Consider the following 19,002-nt stretch of genomic DNA (forward strand, 5'->3'; position numbering starts at 1 on the left):
TAGCACATTCTCTCTCCATTGTCGGCAAAGCAAAAGTTTTTCTTCTTTTTCTCCTCTGTCACTCCATTTCTTCCTCTCGCCATTTTCTCCCTCTCTCAAACGCTCTCTAGCTCTCGCTCTCTCTCAAAAAAAAAAATCAAAAAGTGTATTCTCTCTCCTGTGTTTGACGTTTGGGTGGTTTGGGTCTTGCGGAACTCACAGTTTTCTAGAGTCGACCCTGGCGGTTTGGCTCCGATCTGATGTGGCATTGATCTGGTAAGATTTTTATTTTATGATTTTTATTTTTTACTGTAATATGATTCTTTAAACATTCAAATGTGATTTTTTGCTTCAATATGATGTATGCTCGTGCTGAGTGGAGAAAAATGGGATTTACTACAATATGATTTCTCTCTCTCTCTCTCTCTCTCTCACTCTTTTTTTTTTTTTTTTTTTTGTGTGTGTGTGTGTTTCGTCTGCGCATATATGGGATTATCTTTACAAGCTCAAGCTAAACTCAACGATGCATGAACATATGGGTTCGATAACAAATTGAATTTAAAAAAGAAAAAAGATTGTGGTTAATTGAGGTGATTACTTTTCTTAGCAATTGGGTAGATGATTATGATTTTGGTTCAACTCAAGCACTTGAATGGACAGGTTATTGAACTTGCTTAATCATCATTGATTAAGAACTTGATTGGACAAGTTCTTAGACTTTACATGAATGGATTTCATTTATAAGATATGTAGGATTAAAATTATGAAATGATGTTAGGTATGATTACTCCATTTGGACATTTTCTTCTTGTCAAATAATTATACTAATTATACATTTGTACGATTGATTGGGACTGTCTTCTCTGTTCTTAAATGGACATTCAAGCTCATGCTTAGGTAATGAGAGTGAAGTTGAGTCTTTGTAACACGTATTCCAAATGATGACGAGGATAAAGAAGACATGTTGGTTCTTTGTTCGGAGGAAAAGTTTGATGATAACGAAGGCAATGTTGTATTACCCGAGATGATTGATGGGGATGACGAAGTTGAAGAACCACAAAAGTCAATGACATTTAGTTCACAAGAAAAAGTTATCTCATATTATAAGAAGTATGCTAAGCAAAGTGGCTTTGGTGTGTTAAGAAGAATGATTAAAAAGACACCATATGGTCACCCAAATTACATGATTCTTACATGCCTTTGTAATGGCTCAAAGTGGTGCAGCAAAAGTAATGCTTCCAAAGCAACACTTACAATTATTAGAATTGGGTGTAAGGTTAGGATTTGTGCAAGTTTATAGGATGATGGGACGTGGTATTTGAGAAAAGTGGTGATTGAGCATAACTATCATGTAAGCCCAAAAAAATCAAGGTTTTTAAGCAGATTAATGATGCTGCAAAAAGAAAGCTTGATCTTGATGATAGATCTAGAATACGTTTAAATAAGAATTTTAACTCTTTAGTTGTTGAAATTGAGTATTTGAGAATATTCCCTTTGGGGAGAAAGACTGTCGAAATTTTATTGCCAAGGCAAGAGAGCATCGGCTTGGCAAATGAGGTGGTCAAGTACTTTGTGATTATTTCAGAAGAATGCAGGATATGAATGATGACTTCTATTATGTGATGGACATGGGTGGTGATGCTAGGTTGCAAAATGTGTTTTGGGCTGATGCACGAATTAGGGCAGCGTACGAATTCTTTTGGGATATCATTACATTTGACATGACTTACTTGACAAATAAGTATGACATGCCATTATATTTGCTCCTTTCGGCCACCCCATTTTGTGTGAGGCACCCCCAGATGGTCAGTCTAGGGGTGGCCGAACCACCCCCAAGCAAAATGGGGTGGCCAAACCACCCCCCTTGTCCTTTATTTTATTTATTTTTAGATTCATTTTAAAATTAAATTAATAAAAAATTAATATTTTAATGAGGTGAAACGGTGCATTTTGAATTTGACTAAGTTAAAAAATTTTGACCGCAGAAATTTTATTGTCATTTCTATTAACCTAAGGAGTAAATTTTCGCGAAAAAAATAAAATAAAATAAAAAAATAAAAACTTAGGAATTTAAAAATTTTCTAGGGTTAACTCAAGAACTTATCATACAAATACCCAATTAATTAACTACTCATAATCAGCCATATAAGTCTAAAAAAAAAAAAAAAAAAAAAAAAACCCGCCAATTAAGTATATCTATAGGAACAAATTTTTATTAAAACAAAAAAAATTTTATTTTCCTTTTATATTTTTTTTTTTCAAATGTTCAAAATTATAGCGTTTGATTTGTATGATATTATTTTCTCAGAATTTATTACTTTCCAAAGTTATATAAAGAAAATATTTAAAATTTATTCAAGAACCAAGTCCTAGAATTAATGAAAAAGTGTGAGCAAAAGATTAATTCGAAGCGATTAATGAAAAATAACATAGCTTAATTGTAATTTGAAATGGTCTTATATTCCACCAATGTTTTGTGGAACTAAATCAATATTTATATATGTACACAGAAAAAGGATCTTCATTAAAAAGGGAAATTAATTCTCTCCCTCTCTCTCTCTCTCTCTCTCAAGATGGATAAGAAGAGAGCAAGTTTTTTGGTATACATGAAGAACTCCTCCATGCCCTATCGTGCAGCTTAAGTATCTCTCTAGCTTTTTCTTTAGCCTTGTTCTCACAGTCAATTTGAAGCATCAAACATAGCTTTGCCACCACACCCAACTGCAACATTTCCTGAACAACCGCCGGAGTCGCTGAGAACTTCGAAACTGACAGGAGAATTCTCACAGCCTTGTCGGTCGCCACCTGCGAAACCCTCATAATTTTCTTCGACACGATGGCCAATCCCGCCGCGTGCTCCAAGAGCTCGGCCCGCCCCTCGGCGCATCCGCAGAGAATGTCCACCGCCATCAACATCATCTCACAAGCCCTTCGTTCGGAAGAATCAAGAAGAAGTCCTATCAAAACAGAAATTGCGCCTCCATTGACGGCTTTGATTCTGTTTCTCCCCCACGGAGAAAGCTGGATTAGTAGTTTCAATGCGGCGCTTGAGGCCTGCTGGGAGATCTGATCATGCAAAACCTGCACTATTTCGACGAAGAATTCGGTTTCCAACTTGATCATCTGCATCGGATCAGCACCTGACATCATGGATTTCAACAACAAAATCGAATAAGCACGAGACTCGTAGCTGCCACGTTGCATGACTCGTAGCAATGATTTGATAAATTCGCCATTTTTCCCGATGAGAATCTTCAGAGTAGCTCCGGAAAGCTGGAGACTGTAGAGGATGCTTAAGGCGTCGGCGCTTGAAGCTTCTTCTACTGTTGTTGAACTCACAATGGAAGCTAAGAACTCAACGGCTCCTGCAGCTTGCATGCAACGTTTGTTGGCGGCACTCTCCGAAGCGATTGAGCGGAGTTTTTGCAAACACTTGGCATTCAAGTGTGGGGATTTGGCGTCGTTGAGGAGCTTGGCAATCTGGGTTTTGCTGATCGGAGGCTTCGGGGTCGGAATCCTTTCGACGCCGTGGGAGGCGTTCATGGTGCACCAAGACTGGATTAATCGCCTGAGAGTGTGGTTTGGCGTGAGATCACAGTCGGCGGGAAGTGCTTGTTTTGTAGCCGGACAGGTGTTGTTCTTCCCGGAAAACAACCACTTTTCGATGCTTTCGCGGTCGTAGGTTATTCCGGTGGAGACTGTGACGGGGTCTTTCATGAGCTCCAGAGAAATGGGGCAGAGAAAGAAGGGAGGAACGTCGATCTCGTCCATTAATTTTGAGCAGATACGAGATAAAAAGTTTGAAGGTGTTAGAGAAGGCGCTAGCTGTGTGAATTGGTTTGAAGATGTTGGGAGAGGAGATCAGGGGGGGTTTTATATACGCGTTGTGGAGTGAGGTTTCTAAATGAGAAAGTCAAACACGGACAAAATGAGAGCGTTGAGAGATAGAGAGAGAGAGAGAGATGACTTTTCCAAGCTATTAAGAGTCGGTCATCAATGGCTGGTTAATTGAATGTGCATTATCCGGTGCCACGCCCTTTGACTTTCTCTCACTTCTTTCTCTCTCTACAAGTATATATGTTTTTTTTTTTTTTTTTTTTTTTTAATTAAATTTTATGAAACTCGTGGTTTTTAGAAACGTCCACTTGCCGACAAAACGTGGTGGGAGGGGTAGGATTAATTGTCAATTTTGTTTATTTAGGAAACGATGTCACTCCATGGTTCTACTTGGCCAACCTTTTTCAAATGGGGAAATTGAGTTGCATAAATTGAATTTGTCCGCATGATTTAATATATGATTAGGGTAAGTAAGGACCAAATGATTCAATGTTTGCCTTAGTCAACCCCATTGGCATTGCAACTTGTAACGGCAGTACGAAGTATTCCACCTTTTTTTTAAGGTTTGATATGGACACAATAAAAACTTAACTCTTAACCAACTTCTTTCTATGTGTAAAAAAAATTTGAATTTTAAATCAAGCAAATTGTTTTTTTTTTTTCTAAATTTTTAGAATCCCAAAATTCTCTTTATCAATTTTTTTTATTTTTTATTTTTTAAATAACACGTAGGAGAGAAATTGGTCATAACTTAAATTTATGTTGTAACCTTAATATTTTCTCTTTTTTTTTAGGTATCAAGTATTATTTTACGTACATTCCTTAGATTTTGTGACTTCAAAAATATATATATATATATTTATTTTAAACTTTTTTTATTTTTGTAACTTTAAACTTAAAAAGTAGTTAACAGTACTCATGAAGAACAGTATTTGGTTGCGTTGAAAATTCTAGCTCTCACACAAAGAGATTAGAACAACAATTAATAAAAAACGTGCTCCAAGAAAAATTGGTAAGCCCCATCCAATTAACAATCAAGAAGAAAGAAGAAAATTAACAATCAATTGTCGTTGTCGGCCATGAAATCAAGTCTTCTCACGTGGCAAAAAAAACCCAATTACTAGTCCCACTCAGACAGTAAGAATAGTAGTGGCAGTGCCATGCATATCCACATGGCAAAATTTCAAAGCCGCCATCGCCAGCCAACTCCTCTTAGAGAGGCTGACCTGTCCTTATGATCCTATCCCCTAATTCCACCCTGCAGGCTTCCACGAGCCCTTCGTTGTCAATAAGAACCCGTGTGAGAGCAGCGTAGCCGTTGATCGCTCTGGTCGTTCGCCTGGCCATAGATTAATCCGCAGTACCCATGGTTTACGAAATTCTTTTATTGGTAGTTGGATGTTTTATTTCTACTTTTGTATGTTTTTTCTGTTTAATGTGAAGTCAACCGCCAAGCCGACCATGACGTCTCACCCGTGGCAGTAATTTAAGGAATTTACTTATTTATTTTCACATTTATAATATATTAATATATTTTTATAAAAAAATATATATATCTACTTTAACCTCCTAAATTATGTATTACCATGTACAATTTTATTTGCACCTCTTTAAAAAATGACATCCGCAGGCCTAAAATTATTCACTTTTATTTACCCTTCATATTACTATCACCTATCAAATAAGTTACTTTTGTATTTTTTTTTTTTTTTTTTGAGAATATTCTTGACGTTATTAAAAAGTAAATATAATTTCACGTACACAAAATAGTAACATGGGTTCAGCTCTTGAGGTTACTTTTTACTGTTTGAAGGCATACATAAAAATATAGCGGTTGTTAGGCCGTTGTTTTCATCAGCATTTTCCGTTAAGATTTATATCCACACATGAATATTCCTACAAGCACAAGCACCATCTTACACATGCACACTAAAGGACAAAACAAGCCCCGCAAAAGAAAAAAACAATTGCATATCTCAAAAAAGATATCACTTTTTAAAAGATAAACCTACGGTTTGCTTTTTAAAGCTACTATCTTCCAACATCTATTTAACTCAAACTAGTAAGCACTTGCCATAGAACAAAAACAAAATAACCAGACACACAGAGAGGGAAAGATTGTTTACATAAATAGAAAGTACTGCCAAAAAACGCAAATGCCCAAGTCTCAGACTCAGATGAAGACGACGGCAAGAATCATTGGGGAAGATGAAGACGACGGCGGCACAGGGGATATAGAATGATTATGTTTATTTAATTTGACGTGAAGTGTGTGTTGGAGCCTCAAAATGACGTGAAAGAAATGTAATTGTCATTTTTTAAAAGCATAAATAAAAAAGAACACGTGTCTTATTTTTATTGAGTGTGATGCGGCAATGTAATGGTTTCCGTTAAATCATTTAACAGAAAATGATTTCAGGAAGTAAAATGTTATTTTGACCTACCCTAGGGACCAATAAATTATTTTTTAAACCACAGTGAGTGATTTGTAAATTAGGCCAACCACAAGGACCAATTTTGCATTTATCCATTATATATATTACATCATGAAGCAAGATGGTGTAGAGGGTTTGCAATAGCAAATAACAATAGAATCACAACTTTTCTTAAACCAAGATTCTATCAAAAAATCAAGGCAAAAGGGGTAGAAAATCACCCACTCTCTGTTTCATATTGATAAATTGATCAAAATACATAAATCTGTCTCTTACATATTAGGTTGGCTACATTTATAACAATAAGCAAACTTGGAGCAAAAATAAACCTAAGCCTATTATGTGAACTTCTAGAATAATAAAGAAAAAATTACAATTAAATAAAATCATAATTTAAATAATGTAAATAATAAAATAAAATATATTTGATTGCTGGATTGTTTGATTTGCTGGAATAAAATCTTTATTAAAGTTCCCAATAGAGCAATCAAGTCTTTTCTTATTGGATTATTGCATTAATTTTCGTCCAGTTTTTCAATCTTCCATTTGCATCCCGTTTTGACCTAGTAAACATCGGAATTAGCCAAACTTCATGACACATAACTTTGTAGATATTTGAATTAACTTTCCAATGCCATCAATCTTGCTCAAATCAAATATCCAAAAATTTGAGATATAACATTTTTAGTAAAACTCATTAGGTGTGAATTTAATCAAAATGGGTAAAACTGGTTTGCATAATTTAAAATTTAAAATTTTAAACAACATCACTATTTCATTTGAAACCAAATAATCCAATTCCAGAAAAGAGAAGGCATTGATTAGAAAGGTTATAAATTTTGGACAGAAATTTCCTCTAAACCAGTATAGAGGAAATATCCTCCAACCAATTTAAAATAGGTGTCAAGTGTCAATAAACATTTAAAGCGCATATTAAATTCTTAAGGTCATTAATAGCAGTTTACTAATATAGACTAACGTTTTAAATGTCTATAGACACTTGACCTAATTTTAAATGAGTTGGAGATGGAACTGGTGGCTTATATTAATACTAGTGGAAGACCAAGTAAACGGGAGCAGAGTGAACGTCGCGATAAGTCCGTACAAGTAGGGTTTTGGGTTTTTCAAAATTATACGCCTTTGATTTGTACAATATTTTTTTTGTCAGAATTTATTACTTTCCAAAACTATATAAAGACAATACTTAGAATTTAAAAACATACTACATTATTATTTATTTATTTTTTATTTTTTTGAGAAAAACATAACCTCATAAAGCTCTAAAGCAACCATAGCATAAAGATACAAGATTACCAAGTTTAGTACAAGATTCAAGACCAATCCGCTAACCCATAACTAAAATCAGATTTAATACTAGATCTATGACAGACAAACTCAACCAAATGCATGGATAGCAATTATTTCTTGATCTTGAGAGCGGAAAGACTCTCATGTCAAAACTCTTTCTCTTCGACCCGAATGTCAAGATAATGATCACATCCACAACCCAAAGGTCTGGACCAAAACTAATTAACCTAAAGGTGACATAGATTGAGTGAGAGAGGAAAGAGCCTTATTACAAGCCGAACAAAACAGAGAAATTGAACAATACAGGGAAAAACACAAGCCAAAACACAAATACATCTTAAAGAAGCAACAAAACAGGAAAATAAAACAAGAAAAGAAACAACACACTCCGATCATGCACACGCTAGGAACCGAAAACTGAAGGGGCGTTGGAAGCTCATCGCGGCGGCGACACGTCGAAAGCCCCAGTAGTGGACAGTGGGCGGCGAACAAGCACGGAGAAGACTGGCAAAGCAAGACCTGAAAACAACCACAAAAAAAAAAAAAAAAAAAAAAAAAAAGGAAAAAACAACAAAGAACCACCAAAACAGTGAAAAAACAAGGAAAATGAGCACAAAATAGGAAGATGGTAGCTGGAAGGGAGTTGGACCCTTGCAAGCCGGAAACCACCGCGTAAGAGGCATGGGAGTTCAATGCGGTGGGGACGCATGAAAGAAAACCCTAATATTGGGCAGTGAAGCGGGGACACAGGTCGGCGGCGACCACAGACAAAATCCATGAGGGTTTGAAAGAAAGCCACCCACAAGTCGAACCCACAAAGAGCCAAAACAAGGCCAATGAGCCTGCTGTAAAAAATGAAGGCAGGGGAAGAAAAGCGGCAGGGAAGGGGCAAAAACGGAGAAAACGAAGGGGGAAAGGGGGGGCAAGGAAGGGGAAGAGAGGAGGCACCATAGTTAGGGCATTAGGTAAATAACTAGCACCGGAGTGAAGTGGACGAGGGGAGGAGGGAGGCAGCCAAACGACCAACCCTCCTCCCCTGTGTGGCTGAAGGGTTTCGCTTTTCTTTCTGGCGGCTAACATACTACATTAATTAACTATTCATAATCGGCCATATAAGTTATAAACAAAAAAATTAAAAATCGGCCATATATATAGCCCATTATTTTGAAAGGCTATTTTTTTTTTCTTTATACTTTTCATTTTAAACTAAGTATATCTATAGGAACAAATTTTTATTAAAAAAAAAAAATTGTTTATTTTCCTCTGTATTTTTTTTTTTTCAATTGTTCAAAATTTGAAAATTTTTTTTATCATTTGGAAAAAAAAAAAAAATAGATTCATTCAATGTTGAGTTAAAAAATGTAGTATTATTTTGTATTCATAAAAAAATATTTTGCTTCTTTTTACCTATGTTTTTTTTTTCTTCTTCGAATGTTCATAAGTATACGAGTTTTATTTGTATCGAAATATAATAGGTATCACACCAACAATATAATAGATTCTTGAAATAATTACACTTTACTCCCCCAAAGTTGGCAGCATTTTTCAATTTGACCTCCAATGTTTCAATTTTTGCAATCCATCCCCGCAAAGTTTCAATTTTTTGCAATTCGGCCATTTCGTCAGTCAAAGCCGTTTTGACTAACCGAACAGTGATCATGTGACTCGCATGTGATCACTGCTGGCCTTTTTGTACCCAAAATGCCCTCACCCACACTTTACCCACAGCAAATGGCATCATTTGGTGCTGTTCCTTTGCCAGAGTTCGTTGATGGGTCATTGCTCGGAAATTTTCCTTTACTTGCAACAGGATAGAGAGCCCAAATGACGGAATCATCTACAACAGATCAGAATCTCCTCCTCTGCCTCCTTTGGCGTTCAAAGATAGAGTCCCCTTTAACACTAAATTAATTCAAACTTTGAATGTCATTTTCTACAAAATTAATTCAAACTTTAATTATTCATTTTGTTGACAGTCTTCCTAAAGGGATCGTACAAGTCAATGTGTTGCTTGTATGTTTTGTTTGTTGGCGGGATGCAGATCTTCAGGAAAACCATGTGCTGCATTTGGATTGGTTAGGTCTAAGCCCAAAGACAGATGTTGGGAGATGAGAGCATCCCCAGAGCTAACGCGTTGCCCCACGCCTTGTCCTCTTCCATGTGCTTGCCCCGCGCCTTATTCTCTTCCTACAGATGAGCTAGATCTAAGCAAAGCCAACCAAGTTCGAAGCCAGGTTTTGGGGATTCAACAAACTCCGGCAAAGGAAAAGCACCAAACTGTGATTAACGAAAACCGTGATTCTGTGAAACTTGTAAGAATTAGAAAGCACTGAACCTGAGAATGATATATTTGAGATAAACTTGTTAGAAACTTAGACCGTTAATCGTGTTACTTGTTAGAGAGAGAGAGAGAGAGAGAGAGAGAGAGAGGGAAATAGAGAGACAAACCTGAGAGCTGAATGGAAAGCTGGAGCGGTGGTCCGGTGGAGATCGGAGCAGCGTGGGTTAGCCTAGGTTGGGTTGGACGTGCGTGTGTGACAGAAAAGCATGGGGGCATTTTGGTTACAAAAAGGCCAGCAGTGATCACGTGCGGTGAACATGATCACTGTTCCATCAGTCAAAACGGCTTTGACTGACGGAATGACCAAATTGCAAAAAATTGAAAATTTAGGGGGGTGAATTGCAAAAATTGAAACATTGGAGGTCAAATTGAAAAACACTGCCAACTTTGGGGGGGTGATGTAGTGCCCCAGAATTTTCAAAGCTATTTAAATAGATTATTTTGATAATGATGTTATTTTAATATCCATTGTAGCTAAGGATTTTAATTCTTGGGAAATTTATGAGAGTGGTAATTAGAGAATGGTAATTGGCGAAATAATAGGATAGTAAATGATAGGTATAAGGATGGTAGAATAAGAAGGTAGAATAGTATAGGTAGAATAGTATAGGGTTGGTAGAATAGTATAGGGTTGGTGAAATAGTATAGGGTTGGTGAAATAGTATAGGGTTGGTGAAATAGTATTTGATTTTCTCCTATAAATAGAGCTCTTCTCCTTCAGTATTTTCACCACTCATCTCCTCTCCCATCTCTTGCATATATTCTTCCTTCTTCCGCTTTTTACTCGGTCTTTCTTCTTTCTAAGAGTGTTTACTCAGAACAGAGAGAGAAAGGGCGAGACCAAGCGCTACAAGAAAGAAAGAACACAAGAGATAGCGGACTTTAGAAAGTAGTTTCAAAAGATATACTAGTGGTGTTAGTCATATTGGAGCAACTAGATTCCTTCATACCACTTCTAGCTTCAGTCTAGAGGTAAGTAAATTCACTACCCCTTCTAAAATTACTTCATGTCATGCTATTTATTCATTCTTTAGTAAATTGTAAATGATTATTTTATTTATGTATTATGAAGTTATGTTGCATGCATGAAGGATTTCTAAAAGAATTATCTAGAAAGTTTCTATTTATTTAAACGCTTTCTAAGTACAACAAGTTTATATTTGAAAAGGTTTCCATTTTGAGAAAAGAAAGTTGAAAAATGATGATGATTATAAGAAAGAAAAAAGGATGATAAACCCTCCTACATGTTGCCCTAAGATGCATCAAAAGAAGTATAAAGAAAAGTACAAGAGATGAGATAAATGTTTATGAAATGAGGGCACATGTATGGAGGAGAGTATTTTTGGCCCCAAGATAAGTAAGAATGAGAAGAGTTCGGTACCGATACTCGGATGGAGGCGAAACCACTAAAGGAGGCTATGCCAGAAGGTGGTATTCCATCAACAGACCGTTGAGTGCACCAAGAAAAAGAGTTAATTGACGGTCGGGCATGGCTGAGGCCACAGTTCAGTGCCATGGTCACAAGGACCCGCAACCCTCGTGCACAGGGGTAATAGTGTACATGGGCCCTATTATGAGAAAATGATACTATATTTTCAACGATGATATGCTATGATGATTTACAGAGATGATTTATAATGATGATTTATAATGATGCATTATGATGATGATTTATAAAGATGATTTACAACGATGATTTATTACTAGATGTAATAGTATGTATATGTTACGGGAGATGCAACCGTACGTACATATATTATTATGGCTGGATGTATATTTATTTGTGAAAACGATTTTCAAAACTGAGAACAAGGAGTAAAACTATTTATGGTTGTGGATTTTACTTGCTGGGCCCCCTTTGGGCTCATTCAGTTTTATTTCTTGTTTTCAGGTAGAAAGGATGCTGGAATAGGAGGCCGGAATGGGGTGGGAATAATTATTAATTTTCAAAGTCTTTTCATATAAGTTATTGTAATGATATGATATTCCGCAACTAAAATCTAATGTTTTCTAATTCCGCTTGTAATAAAATCTCTTGAAAAAAATGTTTTACGCATTTATTGTATCTTTTAAAATCAAGTACTCTGATAGACCTTATAGATCTTTGCAAGAATTTTTAGAAAAAGAAGAAAAGTGGCAAACTCAGTCTTAACGGACTGGGGATGTTACAGGTGAAGTGTAGTTTTTCCTAAATTCTTACTAATTTCTATTAATGCCTTGATAATCAGAATCCAAGTTTTATTCTTGCTTTTTTTTTTTTTTTTTTTTTTTCTATTTATACTTCTTTTCATTTTAAACTACTCCGACGGGAACAAAAATTTTACCATGTTTTAGTTTTTATACATTAAACTAAATTCAATGGTAGTCTTATGTTTTAATTCATCTGTGTATGATTGTGTCATTAAGTACATGTTTAGTACACTTAAAAAAAATTGCATGTTCAATAATGTACTGGTGTATAACCTTTAATATGCCTTTTCGTTAAAATAGACATAATAAATTTTTTTCACATGAAAAGTAAGATGGGGATACGTTTAAATTTTAAAATTAAATTACACAGAAGAATCCCGTGCATAACGCGAGTCATGTGCTAGTTACTATTAATTATCGTAATCGAATCCTTTATAGTCCATTTTAGACTGGTGAGCATCCAGTTGACGGCCAGGTTTTCTTAGTATTTCTTAGACGAAATCTTGAGGCCATAAATGGGACACATATATATCCAACTAACAAAAATATAATAAAATATTATTTAAAATTTAAAAAAAATTAAAACCTAACATATTAAAAAACTAATGAGGGTGGCTAGCCACCTCATCTTTGCCATAGGGGGTGGCCGCCACCTTGGTTGGGGCTAGGTATAGCTTCGGCCACCCCATGGCCCGTGGGGGTGGTTCGGCCACCCCCAATGGTCAAATAAAAAATAAAAATAATGAAAAGATTGGCATTTGGGGGTGGTTTGTCCACCCCCCCCCCCCCCCCCCCCCCCAAAAATCTCCGTTGGGGCGGGTTGTGGCTTTGGCCACCCCAGGCCCAGGCTTGGGGTGGCCAAAGCCACACCTAGCCCCAACGGGGGTGGCCGAGCCACCCCCAAATGCCAATCTTTATTTTTTTTATTTTATTTTTATTTGGCCCAATTAACCCCAAGGGCTATGGGGTGGCCGGCCATTCCTTATGGCAAAGATGGAGTAGCCAGCCACTCCATCAGTTTTTTAGTATTTTAGTTTTTAAATTGTAAATAATATTTTATTATATTTTTATCAGTGGGATATGTGTCCTATTTATGGCCTCAAGATTTCTTAGAAGAAATGCTGGCCATATGGCAGATGCTCTCCAATCCATTTTGGACCGGAGATGATCCAATTCCTTAATTATCATGATCATATTTAATTACTAATTATATTTACTTTACAACTAATATAATCATTAAAGTTGTTGCGAATGGCATTTGGACAAACTTTAGCAAATAATTCGCTTTTGAAACTTACGTCAGTTTTTGCATGCATCCACGTGGTAATTAAAATTAAAACATGACCACATGGTATAAATAAAATCGTCTAATTGGCTGCACATTGTTTGGATTCTTTTAACGGGTAATGATAGAGTTTACGCCCGGCGTGCATCACTGCGTAAATTTTTATTTTTATTTTTATTATTTTAATTAAAAAAATAAAAAATTTACGCCAAATCCAATCATCTTTTTAGGATTTCCATTTGATGGGCTCCTTTAGAGGGGCACACTACACATCTCTTTTTCTTTTTCTTTCTTTTTATTTTTTTATTTTTTATTTTTATTCAAATATGGCAAACAAGTTACGGAGGATCGGACAATAATAAAAGGGTGAGCACCTTAATAATATAACCCAAACGAAAAAGACAGTACAAACAAACAGAGAAATAACAGGCAATGGTTTCATTCATAATTTTAAAAGAACCATAAATGAGACAAGCATTTTTAAGAGCCGCGTAAGGAAACAAACGACAAAAAGACTTAATGAAGAGCTCGAACCGGTAAAGGCAACAACCATCATGAAATGGTTATTGCAGGAAACTTACTGCCACAAACCATAATGGAGTCATTGATAAAGAATGAACACTAACTACAAAAGTCTCCTTCACTGGATCAAATCAAATAAGGACCATGAGACAGTAACCCACAAAAAACAAGTGCAACAAAACATAAAAGTAAATGTAGAAAAAAGAACAAAAAGACAATAAAGGAGAAACAACCACTCCACAAAATAGCTGCTCCAGTTGCCAATTAGACAAGAAGCTGAAGATCCAAATTCGTTGATTTCTAATTGGAGCCCGTTGGATTTGTCAAGTGATGATACTTTCTCAAGAACATGATCAGGGAGTACGAATTTCTTTGTTGTTTTCTTATTATTTAACTCACTATGATTATAAATATTGTATAGAATAGGATGGGAAAATTACCTTTGAAATAATCTTTTAAGTGTATTGAGGAGTGTTATATATATCAAGAATATCACTCCTATAGCCAAGTTTGAGATTCATGATCCATTTGTAAAAAAAATTATGTATCCCCATGACCAACAACTTAAAAAAACACATTTTTTTTTTTTTTTGAAAAAATACGGAATCAGTTTTTGTGGTTACACCCATTTATAATTCAGCTCTTTGTGGTATACAAATTGGTTGAGAATAAAAAAAAAAACAAATAGCTTTCTACCTCCATTAACTTCCGTCAAAGATTTTGACATAATTTATTAATGTGCCATGTCAAACAAATCAGATAGTTACATGCGGCTGATTTGATTACTCACGGGCAACAAGGCATGTTAGGCTTGACACATCATTTAGTTAAACCCATGTGTGCTAGCTCCACGTCAACTCTCCTCTTCTTTCTCACCCTTTCCTTCGCCATTAACAAAGAGAAAACATTACCAATAAACATCTTGATGAGGCAACATATATTGTGCCTACAGGATAGCTAAACACAAAGTTTTGGTCTTTCAAATTACACCATCAAAAATATTTTTTGAGTTATTGAGGCAAAATATATTGTGTCTAAAATCACAAATCTTTTGGTAACGTTTATCACACGAGTTTTATGGATGGATGGTTATAATTATGTATGCGAACTCCAGGCAAATTTGAAGCGTAAGGAGACAAATGACGCCTTGAAATAAAAGACAATATATTATGATTCAACTGTTTATAATAAACAAGAAAATAAAGCTATTAATTCTTAATATTACAACTAAGAATTTCATGAATAGAGCTCATATATTCTTGGCGTATGATGAATGCTAACTGATCATGGCATGCTTAATTAACACATTCAAATGGCATTAAACAAATTAATTACAACATAATTAACTAAAAAAAAAAAAAAAAAAGGATTATTCTAGATGCATGCCTACAACTTTGATTCTAGTCCATGTATTCGTTGCCAACTAGATGGACCAATCTCAGCCGATCTGCAACCAATGATTCCTCCATCAGCTTCGATTGCGGGCCAAGAAAAGTTCAACATGCAGCACAGGCATTCAAGTTCTCATGGTAGGTAGCTAGCTAGCTAGGGTTGGGGCTGCCATAGTTATTCCAAAAGCTTAAGCTGGTCGGAAGAGGTAAATTTAATCACTTAATCATTACTTTAACACTTTCCTTCACGTGTGGGATCAATAAGTGAAATATTTAATTAAATGAGAGTGAATTGACGGAGTCAAGAGGTTCGATCTCCAGGACTTTTGACTTTGATACCATATTAAAAATGGGTCTTAGGCCTAACTTAATCCAAAAGCTAGCTTAAGAGCTGAGGTTTCCCCTCACCTTATAAATAGCTCATCTCTTTAATACCCAAGTAATGTAGAACTTCCAACAAATATTAATATTGCAGCTGGGACGACAATAAACCAAGTGGAAAAGACATCCTTATAAAATTCAAATACACGTTGTGAGTAACTTCAAACTCCAAACCAACGGGAAACTAGAATTGGAATCCTAAAATATCCTAGAGAATAAAAGTACTTGGTAATTGAAAAATTAGAGGACAAAAGACTACAATCTTGTCTAGATCATATAGACATGCAATTTTGTGACGTGTATATATATATATATATACACGTGGCATATATGATATAATTCAACTCATGTAAAGATCGATCGTGGAAACATTAATTTTTGGTCGTGGGAAGTTTCTACCTTTGCTTTGCTGGTCAAAAACTTGGAACAGCAACCCCATGGTCCCCATCTCCCAATATATATATATATATATTAGTTCTGCCCTAATACTAGATACGATTGGTCCCTCGTAAGTACGTGGACCTGAATTGTAATTTAGTGAGAATTTTCTAGTCTGTTTTGACCTTAGACTCATGCATATTCAAAACCCTATAAAGTAAAAGCCATTAATAAATGCTACGTGGAATTTTTATAAACCACGTGTTCTATGTGGGAGTTAAGACCATATTAATTATTTGAGATATGTTACAATGCAATAAAAATATTATTTTTTTATTCATAAAAATGTTAAATGGCAAAAAATTATATGTTTATTAGTGGGTAGAGCCACAACAACTACGAATAAACCCTATAACCTCTTATCATCTAAGATATTTATAAGTTAAAAATAATATTTTTATTAGGAAAATCATATCTAAAATCCTTAGGTAAACGCGCTTTTTTAAAAAACTCCCTGGGTATTTTTTTTCGGAAATTTAATCCCTGGGTCACTCGAGACTACTTAAAAACTCCTTACCGTTAATTTTTGTTAACTTCCGTTATTTGAGTTAAACGCACCGTTTTACTTAAGTCCACCTCAGTAGAATTTTGTATCCTACGTGTTCACATTGGACACGTAGGATATAAAACTCACCGTTTTGGACCATCCAAAACGGTGAGTTTGGCTTAAACTTGAGGGCTTATTTTTTGAAACCCTCAAGTTTCATACGGTCACAATACCAGCCTCCCGATACACCTCAAGCGGCAACCCACCGACGCAGACACCACCGACGCAGACCCCGCCGGCGACAGGACCCACCGGAGACAGAACCACCGGCGACAGAGGCCACCGGCGACAGTACCCACCGGTTAAATCACCCATTTCGGCGTCACTTTTCCGGCTAGGTTTCCGTCAAATCACAATATTTTGAATCGGAAAAAATCTGGTTTCGACGAAGGTATTTTCCGAAATTTCTTTGTGGGTTTTGTTGATTGACTGAAATGGAAGCCTTTAATAGTTGTTTTTTGAATTTTTTTGTTGTGTTGGAAGCATTTGGTCGAAACCCCATCCCCAACCTGTTTTTTGTCCAACCTCTGTCCCCATCCGCAACTTGTTTTTTGTCCAACATCTGTCGAATATTGCACTTTTGAGCCAATATTAGTGTTGATTGGCAGTGGGTGTGGTCCACCTTGGTTGTGGTCCTGGAATGAGACAGTTGTTGTGTCGTGTGCATTGGCAGGTTTGGTCAAGGGGGATTTTGTCGTGTTAGGCAGAAGGGATTCTATCAATTTTTTTCTGTGGGGCTTAATTTCCTTCCATTTAATGTACAACTCAACTTGCTCAATATACAACTCACCGTGCTCATTCTAGAAGGGGATTGATGTTCTGAATTTGTAGAAGTCAAATTTGGTGTTTAATTTATCTGTTATTTTAATATGGGATTTAATTTGGATGAGGCATTGATAATGAAATAGTAATTTGAAGATGGTATATATATATATATATATATACTGTTCTTTATATTTAAAATTTTTTTCCTTTAGTAGTTAGCTCAACCACATTTTGCCTTAAACAGAAGGTTTTATTATCTCATGAGCTGTCTTCTAGGATAAATTGTCTATATCCTCTTGTGATAGCTTTCCAATATGAGATTTAATCTCTCACGCTCACAAGTGTATATAATTGTACCTATATTCAACTACTTTCTTGGATTACATGCCCTCCATGCTATTGTGCATGGTAAATTTCATGTCAATCTGGTGGGATTTACTATAATCTAAAACTTATTTATTTATAAGCTTGTTTAAAATTCTTTTTAAAGAAACTTTATCTTTAACATTTCCATAACATTTCCAGATTAGACAGTTTCTAATCTCTCATTCTCTTAATATTTAGCAAGCATGATGGACATGTATATTAATACAATGTAATGGTGACTTTGGCAAAATAGTGATCCTATGGAAAGTTATTAAGTAGCAAATGTAACTTAAACCTGCCTCTTTTACGTATATTGATGAATTTTTGCATAATTTAAGGCATTGAATAGGTTAATGGTTCTTATAGAAAGAGAAATTTTTTACATGTATTGTATGCATTTGTTGATCTTTCCACATATAACAATGAGCGAAAAGTGCACTTTGCACCTATAACATGCATGTGCAAAAGTATATGTTTATTATTACTATTATGTTTTGTCCTTTTTTCCCAATTGAATGGTTGCCAACTATGTCAACCTAACTTCCAAAATCAGCTTAAGTTGGGCATCTTGAGTCCAAAACATGCATGTATAATTTTTAATGATATATATATATATATATATATATATATATATATATATATATATATATATATATATATATATATCATTTCATTTCATGCAATAGATAGATATTATTGTTTTTTGTGTTTTCTTGTATTGACAAATATTTTTTCTTACACTCTTTTATATTTTTTCTTACACTCGTTTATATGTTTACAGATATGGCTGTCAATATAATCATGCACCACGGTGGAACAATGACGCATACCCCATTTAACTACGTTGGTGGCGACGTCCATGAAGTGAAAGGCTATGATGTTGACTATTTTAGTATGTGGGAAGTCAAAGAGTTGGTTCGTGACTTAGGATACATGAGCGACGTTAGATGTTGGTATAATGTCGGTGATGGTCCACATAATCAAGTGATATCTTTAAATAGTGATGCAGACGTTGTAGATTTTGTAAATATTATGGATGAGTACAGAGCACAAGATGTTCATTTATACGTTGAACATATGGTGGACAGTGCTATAATAGTAGATGAGCATTTATTTCTTGAAGCTGTTGAAGGACAACATGGAGAAGGTGGTAGCGGGGTGGGTGAGATACCTAATACTGCCCAGCATGACGGAGATGGAGAAGGTGGTGGCGGGGT

The 19,002-nt window shown here is 35.5% G+C and overlaps 1 pseudogene; it reads right to left on the minus strand.

Moving 5' to 3' along the window:
• Positions 1-2,467: 2,467 nt before the first annotated feature.
• Positions 2,468-3,793, minus strand: LOC132162004 (E3 ubiquitin-protein ligase PUB23 pseudogene; annotated as a pseudogene).
• Positions 3,794-19,002: the final 15,209 nt, after the last annotated feature.

This window comes from Corylus avellana, chromosome 10, assembly GCF_965113065.1.
Source record: "Corylus avellana chromosome 10, dhCorAvel1.hap1.2, whole genome shotgun sequence".
In the NCBI taxonomy this organism is placed as follows: Eukaryota; Viridiplantae; Streptophyta; class Magnoliopsida; order Fagales; family Betulaceae; genus Corylus; species Corylus avellana.